The following is a 15,957-nucleotide window of genomic DNA, read 5'->3' as shown; positions in this document are numbered from 1 at the left end:
AAGGGATAACGGAAACAATTAAAGAAGAGAAGGAAACAGCAAAGAAGTTTTACATCCATCTTCATCAGTGAGGATGTTGAAAAGATAACTACCAGAGTATGCTGGCTCTGTTAAGAACAGGCACCACCCATCAGCCTTTTATTGGGGATTTTGGCCTTTACAGCATAGGAATTCTGAGAGATGTTTTTCCAAGAGGGACTAATGGGAGATGTAGTCCTAGACCGATCATATGACCAAGGAGCCATGTGACTGTGCCAGAATTATATAATGTGTTGTTCTTGGCTCAGAAGGACAGAGACCACAATTGGATCAAGATGTTGGGTGAGATTTTCTGCAGAAGCCAGGAGGAGTTCGGAGACATCAACAGAGAGCAGGTGGTGGTACTGAAAGACCAGGGGAGATAGACTCTGTAGAGCAGCTCTCTGCCAAGAGAGCTTAGGAAACTCTGACCCCAATAATAGGGTTGTTGAAAAGGCCTGTGACAACAGATTGTGAAAGGATGCAAGGGAGTATGATGGAAGAAGGAAAATCTGAGACAATATAGTACGAGGGTAGGATGGAGGCTCAGTTGCTGTCATAAGTCCTTGTTTAGGAGCGTTGAGCTTCTGCTTCCAGAGAAAACTGGAGGAACGCACCTTCAAACCGCTGCATCAACAGGATAAAGAACTACTGGAGCCCAGGGAGAAAAAAGAAGGCATCTGTAGCCCAGGGAAGATGAAGACATTGTTTAGCAAGGGAGGGCAAGCCTGCATCAGCAAGAGTGAAGAACTGATTCTAGAGGATACTTCTTTATTTTAGGCTTTTTCACTTGGAAGGGGTGTCTTTTTCTTTGGCTGAAAGGCAAAAACAATGAAGACTGTAGAACCAAAGAGTAAAACCCAGGCGCCAAGACATGGATGGTGAGGTAACACCACCAGCGATATAAGAATCCATGTGTTACTCCTGAGGTCGTCTTGAAATAAAGATGAGCTGCTGTCAGGAATTTAAGTGCTTTTTAAAATAAAAGGAGGATGGTGGTACAAGCTGATAAACTGAAGAGCAACAAATAACCAGAACCAGACAGTATTCCTTCAGAATTTGAAGATATTTGAGAGTAAAGTAACTGATGACAATCATTGGTTGGTGGCATTCCATCAGTAAAACCTGCTACCATACGGGAGGGCCGGAAAAAGATAGCAGGCAAATGTTTTACCTATTTTTTTATTTATTTATTTTTAAGTGCTAGGGATAAGCCTAGAAATCACGGACCAGTAGAACTTTATGTCGAGACAAGGTAAATTGTCTGAAATAATCATCATTAAAAACAGATTTAAAAAACACATTAGTCATAATGTGGAAGGGACAAGCAAACAGTACTTTGGCAAAGGAAAATTATGTTTCTCTACTTTAAAAGAATTCTTTGAACATATCAAGTGGGTGAACAGTGAAGTGACAAAACTTTCAGATAGCAATAATTTAGGTTAGTTACGATTAAAGAAGACTATTAAGAACCTTCATCTGAAATACCGTAAGTCCCAATTGCCCTAATTACTGGGGAGAATTGGAAGTTGTTTTCACGATGGGCAGTTATGTAATAACCTGTCCACAGTATAATTCCTGCCACATTGCTCTGCAGCAGCTGGTATTGGCTACTATTAGACAGTTTACCTGACTAGAATACTAGTCTGATTTATCATGTATAGGGCCCTACCAAATTCATGGTCCATTTTGGTCAATTTCAGTTATAGCATTAAAAAAAAAATCACAAATTTAATGATTTCAGTTATTTAAATCTGAAATTTCAGGTTTTGTAATTGTAGGGGTCCTGACCCAAAAAGGAGTTGTGGGGGGGTCATAAGGTTATGGGGGGGTGTTGTGGTACTGCCACTCATGTCTCTGCTGGTGCTGGCAGGGTGCTGCCTTCAGAGCTGGGCAGCCAGACCAACAGCCACCGCTCTCTGGCCACAGAGCTCTGAAGGTAAAGCAGAAGTAAAGGTGGCAATACCATGACCTCCCCTAAAATAACCTTGGTACGCCCCCTTCCGCAACTCCCTTCTGAGCCAGAACCCCCAATTTGAGAAACACTGGTCTCCCCCATGAAATCTGTATAGTACAGGGTAAAAGCATACAGAAGACCAAAGACCAGATATCATGGTCCTTGACACATTTTTCATGGCTGTGAATTTGGTAGGCCCCTAGCAACAGGAATTCCTGTGCTGTTTGCATTATTATACATTATGCAAAAATTAAGAAAAAAAAATCTTATTGTAACTTTATTTTTTAAGTACTTAATATCACAAATCAAGGTCTAGCCATAAATGTTTAGTTATGATCCTGAGTCTCTTGTGCCCTCTCCAAGCACAGCTGAGGTTATCAGACGCTCTGGCTCACTGAACTGCTTGTCTCAATGATTTTTCAAGTATGTTCCTTACTTATGGTGATGTCAAAACAAAAGATAGGAAAGTTGAAGAGAGACCTCCAAGGCTCTTGTCAATTTTAATACTTCAACACATTTTTGCAACAAGTCACTTTTTTCTTATTCAACAAAAGCATTTTTATACTCACCAAGCATGAGGAAAGTTATCATAAGTTAATGTGCCAATTTAATTAATTGGGGTTTGTTTTGACAGGCGTTTATGTGGAGGCAAAAGCACTTGTGTACTATCTGCCTTTCTGAAGGGTCACAGCTCAGCAGTGGTGCAATGAATTTTTAGGCTTTTGTATATAGAGTTGGACCATTTTTTTCCCCACAGCAGATGCATGTTTATTCTATTACAAAGTATTAAGACTTATGCTCCCAACCACTCTATTTTCTAGAGAACAGTTGTTAATTATGGAGGTTAAAAGAGTAATCTTTGCATGCTCACCTCCTACATACAGCTCATGCTATTGATTTGTTCATAAAACCTGCTTCTATGTCTGAATACAAATATGTATATATACAAAACAACAGGTTTAAGTCTTCAGATCTGAAAGAGTTTAAGGATAGCCACTATTTTCATCATAAAAACACTGATTGTTATATAAATTCTAACTAAATTATAGAAAAAAGTTTAATCCAAGTAATTCAAAAGGCTAACGAAAGATATCAGGAATTAGCTGCAACAGCACTAACCTGTATTATTACAGTACTTTTATAATATACAAAATATTAAAAAAGATTAGCAGAAATATCCTGGGCAGAAAAAATCATGCAACTAACCAGAATCATCTGCCACAAGATATGCACAATAATATTCCAAACACTTTTACAAAATTGTTAATTCTACAAAGTAAAAATTTTCAGAGTAACATTCTTCACTATTAAACCTCTCTCCAACTATACTACCTTTAAAAGAAACTAGGGCTGTCAAGCAATTTAAAAAATTAATCACTGTTAAACAATGGTAGAATACCATTTATTTAAATATTTGTGGATGTTTTCTAGATTTTCAAATATATTAATTTCAATTACAACACAGAATACAGAGTGTACAGTGGTCACTTTATTTTTTATTACAAATATTTGCACTGTAAAAAACAAGGGAAATAGTATTTTTCAATTCACCTAATAGAAGTCCAAGTACTGTACTGAGCTACCATTCTAGAGGACGCATCCATGCTGACAACGGGTTCTGACAGATAACAATCCAAAGCAGTGCGGACCCATGCATGTTCATTTTCATCATCTGAATCAGATGCCACCAGCAGAAGGGTGATTTTCTTTTTTGGCGATTCCGGTTCTGTAGTTTCTGCATTGGAATGTTGCTCTTTTAAGACTTCTGAAAGCATGTTCCACACCTCATACCTCTCAGATTTTTGGAAGGCACTTCAGATTCTTAAACCTGAGGTCAAGTGCTGTAGATATCTTTAAGAATCTCATATTGGTACTTTCTTTTCATTTTGTTAAATCTGCAGTGAAACTGTTCTTAAAATAAACAACATGTGCTGGGTCATCATCCGAGACTGCTATAACATGAAATATATGGCAGAATGCAGGTAAAACTGAACAGGAGACGTACAATTCTCCTGCAAGGAGTTCAGTCATAAATTTAATTAACACTTTTTTTTTTTTTTAAATGAGCATCATCAGCATGTAAGCATGTCCCCTGGAATGATGGCTGAAGCATAAAGGGACATACAAATGTTTAGCATATCTGACATGCAAATACCTTGTAACGCCGGCTACACAAGTGCCATGTGAACACCTGTTCTCACTTTCAAGTGATATTTTAAAGAAGAAGCGGGCAGCATTACTTCCCGAAAATGTGAACAAACGTGTTTGTCTTAGCGATTGACTGAACAAGAAGTAGGACCAAGTGGACATGTAGGTGCTGAAGTTTTTTTATTGTTTTGTTTTTGAGTGCAGTTATGTAACAAAAAAGAAACAAACCTACATTTGTAAGCTGCACTTTCACAATAAAGAGATTACACTACAGTACTTGCACAAGGTGAATTTTAAAATACTATTCCTTGTGATCTTTACAGTGCAAATATTTGTAATCAAATATGTAAAGTGAACACTGTACACTTTGTATTGTGTTGTAATTTAAAATCAATATATTTGAAAATGTAGAAAAACATCCAAAATTATTTAATAAATTTCAGTTGGTATTCTGTTGTTTAACAGTGCAGTTAAAACTGCAATTGCGATTTAATTAATGCAATTAGTGGACAGCCCTAAAAGAAACTAACTACTTTCACCTTAGCACTGTAAGGTTACCAAGCAGACAAAGAAAGAATGCTGTAGAACTGCAACTCCAATTTTGAGGAAGGATACCAACTCTTTTTCTGAATGTGCATCACAGGGTAATTAGTGTCAATGCAGACCTCAAATTCTAGACTTGAGAATTATCCTGCATAGCTCTGTATTCAGCTGTGAAGTATTCCATTTTATTTTGAACACTATATATTTTGACAACATTGTGTTGGCAGGGGGCTAAAACACCACCTCTTGCCCCTGGCTCTTGGGGCACGAAGGTGGTAGAGAAGGGAAGCAGGGGAGGGGTCTGGGTTTGCTCCTCACGCTGAGCCCCAGCCCCTCTCAACCCTGTGAGTTTCCTACCCTCTTCCCCCTTTGGTAGGGTTACCCTTGGTCCTTGATGCTAGGGGAGGGAGTCTCCTTCCTTCAGTTCTCTGTTTTTACAAGTCTCAGCAACACACCTCAAAACTCCAGTCCTCTCTCCTTCCTTACACCCCTAACTGCCTGAAAGGGGGGGGGTGTATTAGGTTCCTGACAGGGCCTTAATTCACTACAGGTGCTCCAATTAACCTGTAGCAACCCTCCTTAGTCTACAGGGAACCACACCTTAATTAGCCTAGGGTTTATATATCTCCCTTCTACCACTGTCCCACTGCTCCCTGGCCCTGCTATATCACAATATGCAAAAAAGTAAACTATGTAGATCACATTTTCATGTTGGCTGATATTAGAAGGAACTAGGTAAAACGGATTCTTGTGGATCCCCTGGTAATTGACTATGCTTTGTTACAGAAAACACCACTTACAAAGAGATCTTGGGATCCCCACTTGCCAACCACCTGAGGTGTTGAGATCTTCAGTGAAGTATCAGTTGAATATCTCTGCTGATGGCAGCTTGCATCACAATTAAAGCACCACCTGACAATCATTTAATAATAGGTAATCATTTAATCAGGCATGCTTATGATTTAAAGACTTGAGGCGAGATATTTAACAAAAATGTTGTGATCAGACTAACAACATGGGAATATCCTCTTCTTCTTCCCCCACAACCCTGTATTTTATGTTCCTTTTAAGATTGCTAGTGTGAGTTAACAAGATTTCAAACAATGGGACTATTTTAACACAAATGTTTTAAATTGTGAGTTTTAAACTCAGAATTGACCACCAATTCTCAACAGTATTACATCATCAGAAAAAGGTTCCCACTGGAAATTAAAATGTTACAAGATCAAGCACAGGAGAAGAGCCCGAGCCCCAGTGTGAGAAGGGGCAGGGGATCCAGCACCCACCATTGCAGCAGCCAACAACTCCGGGGAGGGAGGCCCGACCACCCACCATCCATGGCAGCTGAGAGCTTCAGGAGTTCCTCCCTGACACGCTAGCTGAGAGTTCTAGGATCCCCACACCTGCTGAGAGCTCCAGCCCTGCCACTCTGGGGCTGAAGCTGAAAACATCACAGAGGTATCTGAAAGTCACAGAATCTGTGACTTCTGTGACACAATCTTATCCTTAATTATAGAAGAGGCTGGCAGTACCACCTATTATTAAGGTTAGCAGACATTCCTTATTATAAAACAGTTTTTAGTGAATATAACTTTGCCATTCCAAGTGTACACCCAAGGCTGAACTGTTTTGGAAAAAATTAGGAAACACAGTTCAGATGTTTTCAAGAATACAGCTAGGGAAAAAATACATTGTTTTGCCCAGGCTGAAAACAAATGGCAACCTTTTCTTTGAGCAGCTCTAGCACCCCAATGCATTTGATCAGGGACCTGAAATTTGTCAGAGGAGGAGTGGCCTTTGTGTCAGGGATGTGATTTTTGCCATTCCTGTGAAAATCTGCCCAAATTTGGCTTTTTTAAAAAAAATAAATCAGTTTGCACAGTAGAGACTATATAATTTTAGCAGATAAATTCCTTGAATCCATCTGCACTGAGCTTGCTCCAGCCCTGGGCTGCAGGGGACTGAGTAGGACTTCCCCTGCAATTACAGCTCTGGGAGGCTGCAGGCTGTGCTGGGTCCTGGTGCAGGCACCAGAAATGAAAGCAGGGAGCCGCATCTCTCCTGTGTACTGCTCTCAATGAAACATGGAAGAAGAAGCTGTCCAATATGAACACAGAGGGATGAGCTATATCTGCTGAGATTGCGGGGGGAGGGGAGACAGAAGTAGGAAACCGGGACTGGGGGGCAAGGTCTAAGAGCCAGAAAAGGAAAGGGTATTAGGAGAAGACTGGGAGCCAGTAAGTGGGATGGGGGAAGGGGACTAGGACTAGCTGGGCAAAGAGAATGGGGCTAAGAACCAATGACATGAGGGGAGAACCAGTGACATGATGATGAGTTGTGGTATCGGGGGGAGAACCGCGGCTGGCTGGGAGAAGAGATTGGGACAAGGAGCTGCGGGGAGGATGCAGGACAATTAGATTGGCCAAAGAGCCTGGGAGGAAGATTGGCACTGGGATCCAAAGGGGATGGGCAACCAGGATGTGGGACAGAAACAGACTAGCTGGAAGCCCAAGAGGGAGGGAATTGGAACTGGCTTGGCAAGGAGATTGCGATTGGAGGTGGACACTGGAACTGGGTGTCTGAAGAGGTGAGACTAGAACTCTCTGGTCAAGGAGACAGGCTGGGATGAAAAGGTGAGGAGAATAGGATTGAGATGAGAAGCCAAAATGGGGAAGAGACAGGAAGGACAGAATGTAAGGGATAGATCAGAAGGGGGTCACAGTTTGGAGCAGGGAGAAGGAAAAACAGAAGACTCTATGGCCACCAGAACACACTCCTCTCCATAACTTGGAATGGAACCCAAGATTCTTGCATCTCACCAGTCCTCTGCTGTCAGCAAACAACTGTGAAATCTACTGGCAAAAAGCATGTCTCATCCCTCTCTAGCACTAGTCCACACAGATGACAGCCTAATACTGCTAGCATTTATTCCATCAGCACAAGTGGCAGAGGTCTGCATGGTTGATCTAAAGGTTCAAACCTGTTGATGCCTCATGTTGGTGTCTATATGATGAACATTCTTGTGGTTTATTTGTTTTTTTTAAACCTAGGAAATTAGATAATACAAACATTTTTAAGGTTACAAGCTCAACTTAGAAAATGCCAGAAAATTAATGTTGCCTGTGAAACTTTAATTCAGCTCCCTTGTGCATATGCATTGTGAAACAGTTTTTAAATATATGATCATATACTGTTTTATCCACAGAACCCCCATCTCATTCAGTGCAAAGGACGAATGGTGCTTGCTTCACTATTTGATATTTTGTTTTTTCCACACTGTTCTAGGTGTTGCTCCATACCGTCTTTATCGCATACTATTCAAACCCTGCTCTAAAAACAAATTTATCAGATTCCTCATGGGCTTTTCTATGACGCTCATCATTACAGTATCTGTGTGCTTCATGAACATTAATGAATTTATTTTCACAACAGCCCTTTGAAGTGAGGGGCTATTATTATCCCCTTTTTACAGATGAGGAATTGAGGCACAAAGAGATCAAGGTCAAAAGTATCCACTAAATTTGGGTGCCCAATCTGATTTTTTAGGATTATTTAGCACTATATATGTTCGAAGCACAGTTTCCATTAACTTCAACTGCAGCTGTCAACACTTCTGCAAATCAGACCCCAGGATCTCAAGTCAGGCACCCAGAAAATGAGAAACACATAATTAGTAACCATTTATACTGTAAAAAGTCTGGTTTAAGTGAGTTGCTTAGCATTACACAGAAACTCTGTAGCAAAGGAAGGGATAGAATCCAATTCTCCACGGCAACATTTATCTGCTTTAACTATGAAACACCATTTTTTCTCTTCTTACAAACCTTTGCCTCATTTGTTACATATGTTCCAAATTGTGCAACAAATGAAGATGGGATCCTACAAGACAAGAGTTTACTTTCCTACTCAACCTTGATTTATCCCCAGAGCAGATTTATCCTGTGCACTGAATGAGGCAGGGGATCCTGTGGAAAAATAGTATGTGATCATGTAATTAAAGATTGTATCATAATGCATATGCACAATGGGTCTGAATTAAGCTGTACAGCCAATCTTAACTCTGGCATTTCCTAACCTGTGAATGCTTGACTTTGTAAACTTATGTTAGTAGAGGAGTTTGGGCTTGTCTCCCTATACTTGCGCACAAGCACATATAATATATGTGTGTATATAATACATATGTATAGCTTTTTTTACATGATGTATAGTAAACATTAGTACAGATACATTATAAAATTCAGCTATAGTATGCATTAGCTATATTTCTTTATTGTATTAGATTGTATTGCACTGTCCATCCTGTGATCAAACTGGAAAGAGATCTGCAGTTTTTTGAATGGTCTACCATAAATCAACTATATTTCTATTCTTCATGGTATAGGTATATCCCAGGGTCAAACTGGAAACAGATCTGCAGGCTTTTGAATGATTCTAGCATAAATTAAGTTATATTTTGCTTTGGCACTAGCTCCCCCTCCAGACCAGCCTAACAATATTGTAATTACTTCTTATTTTAAACTCTGACTATACAAAAAGTTTAAGTACTCAAATTCAACTATTTCTTTCAGAAGGTATCACTGAATCCCTGAAATTATGCTGAAAAGAATGATTACAAAATGAATATCCAAAATCCACAAACAAGACTTTGAAATTCATTCAATCTAAAATACAACGGGTAAGCAGGGCACTCATTTATACAGCTACAATAGGTCAGAACAGATCAAAACTCTCCTTAATCAGTTGGGTATTTCAGGAACTGTCTAAAATATTTCTCATCAACACAATTCCACTATATAAACAAACTAATCTCTTTGTTTGAAAACTTAATACAGTGATCATAAACAATTAAAATTAATTACAGAAACTAGTAAAACCCTATGGATCTTAGGTTTCAGAGTGGTAGCCGTGTTAGTCTGTATCAGCAAAAACAATGAAGAGTCCTTGTGGCAACTTAGAGACTAACAAATTTATTTGAGCATAAGCTTTCATGCGCTAGAACCCATTTCATCAGATGTATCTGAGGCCCAAGAAAGCTTATGCCCAAATAAATTTGTCTCTAAGGTGCCACAAGGACTCTTCGTTATTTCTGTGGATCTTAGTATCCTTGCTAATTTTATTAATTAATCCATTTGTTCTTGAGCAAGTATAAAGATGTTTTACATCTGTTGTAGTCATAAAGTTTCCTTTCAGTTGCTTAACTAATTTACTCAGACAAGATTCTAAACAAAACAAGCAACAAGAGAAAAAGCAGTTACAACTTTAAGACCCCTTACATTTTTCAGCTGTCAGATACACATCTCCATTTGTCTATCTGAGATACTGAACTTGTGCAATTCAGCATTCCAGTGTTGCTTCTTACTTTATCCTCATTATTGAATAGCTTGCTCAGAAATATGAATAATTAATTACACTTTACACATGGAAAAATTGGTTGGTTTGTTGTGTGTATGGGGAGGGAACTTAGCAAAACACTGCTTCACTGCACAATGATTTTATCTTGAAATTGTTTTAGGCAAGTGCTCATACAACTTTGGCAATGTACAAACTTGTACAGCTGCAACATCCAAACAAATACAGATTATTAAAAATACAAGTCCGTCATTCACATTGTAGTCACCAATATAAATATTGTTGATTGTGAACTTTAATACATGTAAAAAGATCCCTGTAAAATCTGTTTTTAGTGACCACACAGGGAACCAGCAAATATCAACTGCCTTTATAGTTGCCCATACAGTTTACAACTTTTGAGTTTTTCATTACTTAAGATAAAGATGATTTTCAAAAAATGGACCTGATAATATTGTGAAACCCAAGAACCACCTCACTTCTAAATGGCCATTCTGAAGTATCCCCTTGACCGTTAGACAATGCCTAGAAATTGATAGAAAATTATTAAAAATGCTACTGTAACATAACTAAACATAATTGTAAATTCTAATATAAGCAGAACAAAAGTATGTTCCCAGCCATAAATTTATTATTATATAATATCTGTATTGGAGTAGCACCAACAGGGTAACGTGGGCCAGCCATGGCCCCACTCTACTCTGCGCTGTACACGCATAGGCTTGGTCTACACATGAGTTATATGGGCATAGTCAGTCAGGGTGTTAAAAAAAAAAAAAATACCCGACATAGTTATGCAAATATAACTCCGAATGTAGACACAGCTATATTAACAGAAGAGTGCTTAACATAACTCATGTTCTTTAGGGTGGTGGTGTTCCTACAAAGACAGAAAAATTCCTTTGTCAGCATAAATTGTGTCAACGCTATAAGGCTATGCTGACATAGCTATGTCAGTATAATCTCCATAGTGTAGACAAACCGTCTCTGTCTCAAAGAGTTCACAGTCTACAGCCCAATCCTACAACATATAGCATGTCTGGACCTCTGCACTCAAGTGCTGTATGGTATCTAAATAATGAGACAAGGAGGTGCCATAAACAGTTTCATGAGAGCACAAGGCAACAAGATGACTGGAGTAATAAATTGTAGGTAATATGACTACCCTAGTCCCCTTTCCACTAACCCCTGTTTACTGGTCTGTCTTTACATTGTGTGTGTTTTTTAAACAAGGTCCATCCTTCCTGAATGTTTGGAAAGCAACTAGCACACAGCGGTGCTGCCATAAACAATCAACTGCCACGGCATCCCTAGAATTAGACGTGCCTAGGAACAAGCACCAGTGCCTTGTCTAGACTACAATTCAAACTCTGTGGAACATGGTTAAAGATCCTCGGGTGGGCGAGCGGATTCGTGGGGCAGTCACTCCTCTGGGCTCCCCGAGGCCCTTCACGTTAAGGGGACTCATGGGAGATCCACGACCAGCATTTTCTGCTCGTCATTTCACCCTGCAGAGACGGGCAGTAGGGCCGGGGCATCTGCCGGGTGAGTGAAGTTTGCCGCCACCTCTTCTCTCGGGCTGCGGCGCGCAGAACGACAGCGGCGCTCCCCTCCCCGACTCCCGCGGCAGCCCGAGCCCGGAGCGCCGCCTCCGCCCGCGGACCCCGCTCCGCTCTCCCCCTGCGACCCGCTGCTGGGCTGCGGGAGCTCGGGACTCGCACGCGGCTCCCCGGGCTCGGGCCAACCGCCCCGCCGCCCCCCGCTCCCCAGCGGCTCAGGCCCCGGCCCGTGCCACCGCGCGGGGAGCCTGGCAACCGGCGGGGGTCGCTCTCCCCTTCCCCCACCGCCGGCAGCCGCTGAGCAGCCTTCGAGCCTCCGCAGCCCAGGCCCGGGGAGGGATGGGGAGCGGCAGCTGGAGCAGCCCCGAATCGGCTCCTCGCGCGGACCCCGCAACCCCTTACCCGAGTGGCAGCACCGGCCTCCCGCGGGCTCCCCTCCTGCTGCGGGTGCCGGCTCTGAGGAGGCGCCGGCGCGCGGATGCGGATGTGGGGGGGGGAGTAAAAATACGGAAACAGGATCCTGCAGTCGCTTAACGGAGGCTCCGACTGACTGAGCGAGGGGGCGCGAGAGACACAGCGCGGAGCGCGCGTCAGGGAGCGGGAGCGCGCTCCGGGAGTAAGAGTGCTGAGCGGGTGCGCGCACCACAGCCTGGCAGCCTGTGAGCGCGCTCAATTGGCGAACGGCGCTTCTCGTGCAGGGGAGAGATTCAGCTCAGCTGGGCAAACGGCGCTAGCTGCTGGCAGTGCGCATGCGCCATCCATGACGCTCTTGCGACTGGCCCAGACTCAGCGAGCCGTGCTTGGTGGTGGTTGGTGCTGGCTCTCACGGCGCGGCCGCGGCTGCATGGGGGAGACAGGCTGGACCCGGGACACGGCTTGGCTGAGCACCCGCCCTCGGGAGCCGCCCGCCAGGGCTTTCGCCCCGCGTACAGAGCGGAGAGGGGCAGCTGCGGAGTGGAGCGAGGGTGTGATAGTGGCCCCTGCTGGGCGGGGCCCCTGTCACTGTCTGTGAGTGCAGCGGGTGCAGGCTCGGATGCGGCTGAGTCGTAGAATCTCAGGGTTGGAAGGGACCGCAGGAGGCCATCTAGTGCAACCCCCTGCTCAAAGCAGGGCCAAGCCACAAATCGTTTCCCACAGCCCCAGAGCTGCCAGGTGCTGCACTTTTGGACTGGAGCCCAGTAGAGCAAGAGGAATGGGGTGAAGGGAAGGGAGGACTCTTTAGGAGCTTGAGGGTGTGTGCATCCTGCCATCGAGGTTGCCAGTTTTTGTTGGCCCGATTTCTGAAGCTTTCATCACTTGACAATCTTTAATTAAAGATTCATCTAATTCCTTGAGATTCCAGGACAATCCCTGGAAGGTTGGCAACCCTACTGCCATCCCAGGCAGCAGGAGCAGTGCAGGGAAGGGCAGTCCATCACCTGTTGTTTGGATTGTATCTCCTGTGAAATCTGCAAATTTTTTTCAGATACATTTAGCTTGCCTGCAGGAGGTGGATGTGTACATTCTCTTCCTTCCCTAAAATAACCTTAGTTGCACCTTCAGCAACAGTTCGTGGTCCAATAGCCACTTCCAATTACCTTTTTATTAGAAAGTTGGGATCCTAGGTTAGTTTGTACAATAAAAATGGAGCATGAGAGGGGTCAGAATGACAAAAAATACTGGCACAAAAACAACTAATTTGCTCGTCTGTTGATGGGGCATGCTGTTCATTCACAAATTTGATAGTCAGCTGGTGGGGGTATGAGAGAGGTCTATGCAGTTATGAATGGTGTGGAAAAAGCTAACAGAGAAGTGTTATTTATCTTTTCACAAAATACAAAACCCATGGGGTTCCTGATGACTTTAAGAGGCAGTAGGCTGAATACAAACACAAGGAAATGCTTCTTTGCACAATTAACCTATGGAACTCATTGCGAGGAGATCATGTCATGGTCATAAATATAACTTCATTCAAAAAGAACCTGATAAATTAATCTGGCTATTAGCCAAGACATCCCCATGTTTGGGACAACCCTAAGCCTCTGACTGCCAGAAGCAGGAAGGGGAAGACTGGTGGATGGCTCCAACTACCCTGTTCTGTACAGTTTCCCTGAAGCTCTGGTACCAGCTGCTGTTGGATAACAGGCTAGATTGACCATTGGTCTGATAAACTGTGGCAGGTTCTTATCATCAGTTTTTTGACAGGTGCAAATTATTCAGATTACAAATAAAGGTAAACTACACTTGGTGTTTGCTTGATCATTCAATAATTGCATGGACATATCACACTACTATGGTAACACAGTTGGTTCAAATAGTCTTCCACTGCTATCCCACAGTGCACAAATCACTGTAGAAGAAGTAGAATTTCTACTATGTATTCAACTGTCAGCTTGCCCAGAGGTCTTAACAGTTGGATTCACTGGGAAAGCTATCCGTTCTATGCTCTCCTTTCTTCTCCCTCATCCCCAATAAAAATGAACAAAGGCCTTATCTGCACTAGAGAAGTCAATCGGCAGTATAGCAACTCATTATTTTACACTCATTGTTACACCACTGCTTGATAATATGTTGCACCAGTTTAAAGACTTCATTTTTTCCTACATCCACCCTAGTGTTATGTGCATTAATGGAGGTGCAGTGCCCTCTAGAAATATATTCTCAAGTTCTCATTACTGCTCCTTGGAGCAGTACATTCTTACTACAGTAGGTTGGGCTGCAGATTTATTAGGGCATTTTTAAACAAAACATGAAGCAGTCAGAGTAAATTTAATCAAAGTCACAGATTTAGGTCGAAACTGTGTAAAGTCATGGGGTTATGTGGGGGGCCTGGTCCTGCCCCCAGGGGTAGGAGGTCCTGGGAGAGGGCTAGAGAGTGAGCCCACAGTGCACTGACTTTGGGCAGCAGGAGCTCCTAACTTCCCTAGAGCTGAGCCCAGAGGCTGAGAGCAAGAACACCCTGTGCTCACCCTGGGAAGCAGTAGCTTCTATGTCCCACAAGGCTGGGCTCAGAGGTTGACAGCAAACGTGTCTTGCATTCACATTGGGCAGCAGCAGCTCCTTGCCATATCGCAACACCACTCATTCAGATTTGGCCTGACCGCCACCCTGTCCTGGAGAAGGGACAACCAGGCCAAACCTGAGAGGTTCCATGACCCTATGCACTAAGTCACAACTCCGGGAGCAAGGAGCCAGGCCCAGCCCCACAGGACTGAAGCTTCTGTTGTGGGGTGGGCTTGGTCTTCAGCACCCCTCCCAGGCTTTGCCCTTCACCTAAGTGCTTTATTAAAATCATGGACAGAGAAAAGTCACAGACAGAGAAATCATGGTATCCGTAACTTTTCCATCACCACAAAAACCCATAGCCCCAACAATAGGCAGTGTGGGAAGAAGGGTCACACTCCCACTATATGCTGGTAAACTTACATAGTTCTCCAATGGATGTCCTCATGGGTCAGTGGGTGCTGCCATTTTTACAACACCAAGACCAGTTGGAACATTCATATCCTGGTAAAAGAAGTTGCCTGTTAAGAGATGTCCATAATGGAGTTTTAAAAAATGCAAGACAGCTGTCAAGTGGTGGTAAATGATTTTCTGGGCCTTCATTATAAGTGCTGGAAAGCATTAGAAGTGGTGCACAGACATCAGTGAAATGCTCATTCAAGCTGCTAGTCTGGTGGACCTTCTGCTTCCCTGGCCACAAAACCATATCCTGGAAATGCAGATAGAGGTAGATGAACATTCAGTTACACTCTGAGCAAATGTAGCATGGCAGTAGAATGCACTTTAATAAATCCAAAAAATGATAAATATTCCCACATCAAAAAACTTACTGAAAGATATACACATTACTTTTTCAAAATATTCTGCAATATATAACACATATAGTCACTTTTTCCTGGTGAGAGATTAAATGGCAGAAACGAGGATGTGTACATGAAGAGAGAATTCCAGTCTGAGTCAGTTTCTATATTTTGTAATGCAGGATACTGGGCAAGAGCAGGGACTAGCAAGGGATATATACTCTGTAAGCCTATTGTTTAGCTCCATGTAGTCCCAGAACAGTAAGACTCTAAGCACCTAGGGCAGGTCAATCTCCTGTTTTATGTATCTCTCCATAGATGCTTTGCCCTAACTAACTTAGTATGTAATTTATCATGGAAATCAGCCACTCCACCAGGCAACTGGAAGGTAAATAATGTAATGCCAAAATTTCAAAAGAGCTCCAGAGGAGATCCTGGCAATCACAGGCCCTTGAGACTGTACTGGGTAAATTGGTAAAAACTATAGTAGAGAACAGAAGTATCAGACGTGTAGATAAAACACAATTGTTGGGTAAGAGTCAACACAGCTTTTGTAAAGGGAAATCATGCCTCACCAATCTATTAGAATTATTTGAAGGAG

At 42.6% G+C, this 15,957-nt stretch overlaps 1 protein-coding gene across 1 annotated transcript in view; it reads right to left on the bottom strand.

The window, feature by feature from the left end:
* Positions 1-12,260, bottom strand: part of FUT8 (fucosyltransferase 8) — a 256,259-nt gene extending 243,999 nt beyond the window's left edge. Inside the window, exon 1 of the mRNA XM_050953517.1 lies at positions 11,977-12,260. The gene's annotated coding sequence lies outside the window, so the exon portion shown is untranslated. The remainder of the gene's footprint in view (positions 1-11,976) is intronic.
* Positions 12,261-15,957: the final 3,697 nt, after the last annotated feature.

This window comes from Gopherus flavomarginatus, chromosome 5 (assembly GCF_025201925.1).
Source record: "Gopherus flavomarginatus isolate rGopFla2 chromosome 5, rGopFla2.mat.asm, whole genome shotgun sequence".
NCBI classification, from domain to species: domain Eukaryota; kingdom Metazoa; phylum Chordata; order Testudines; family Testudinidae; genus Gopherus; species Gopherus flavomarginatus.
This window is presented reverse-complemented; position numbering and strand designations above follow the sequence as displayed.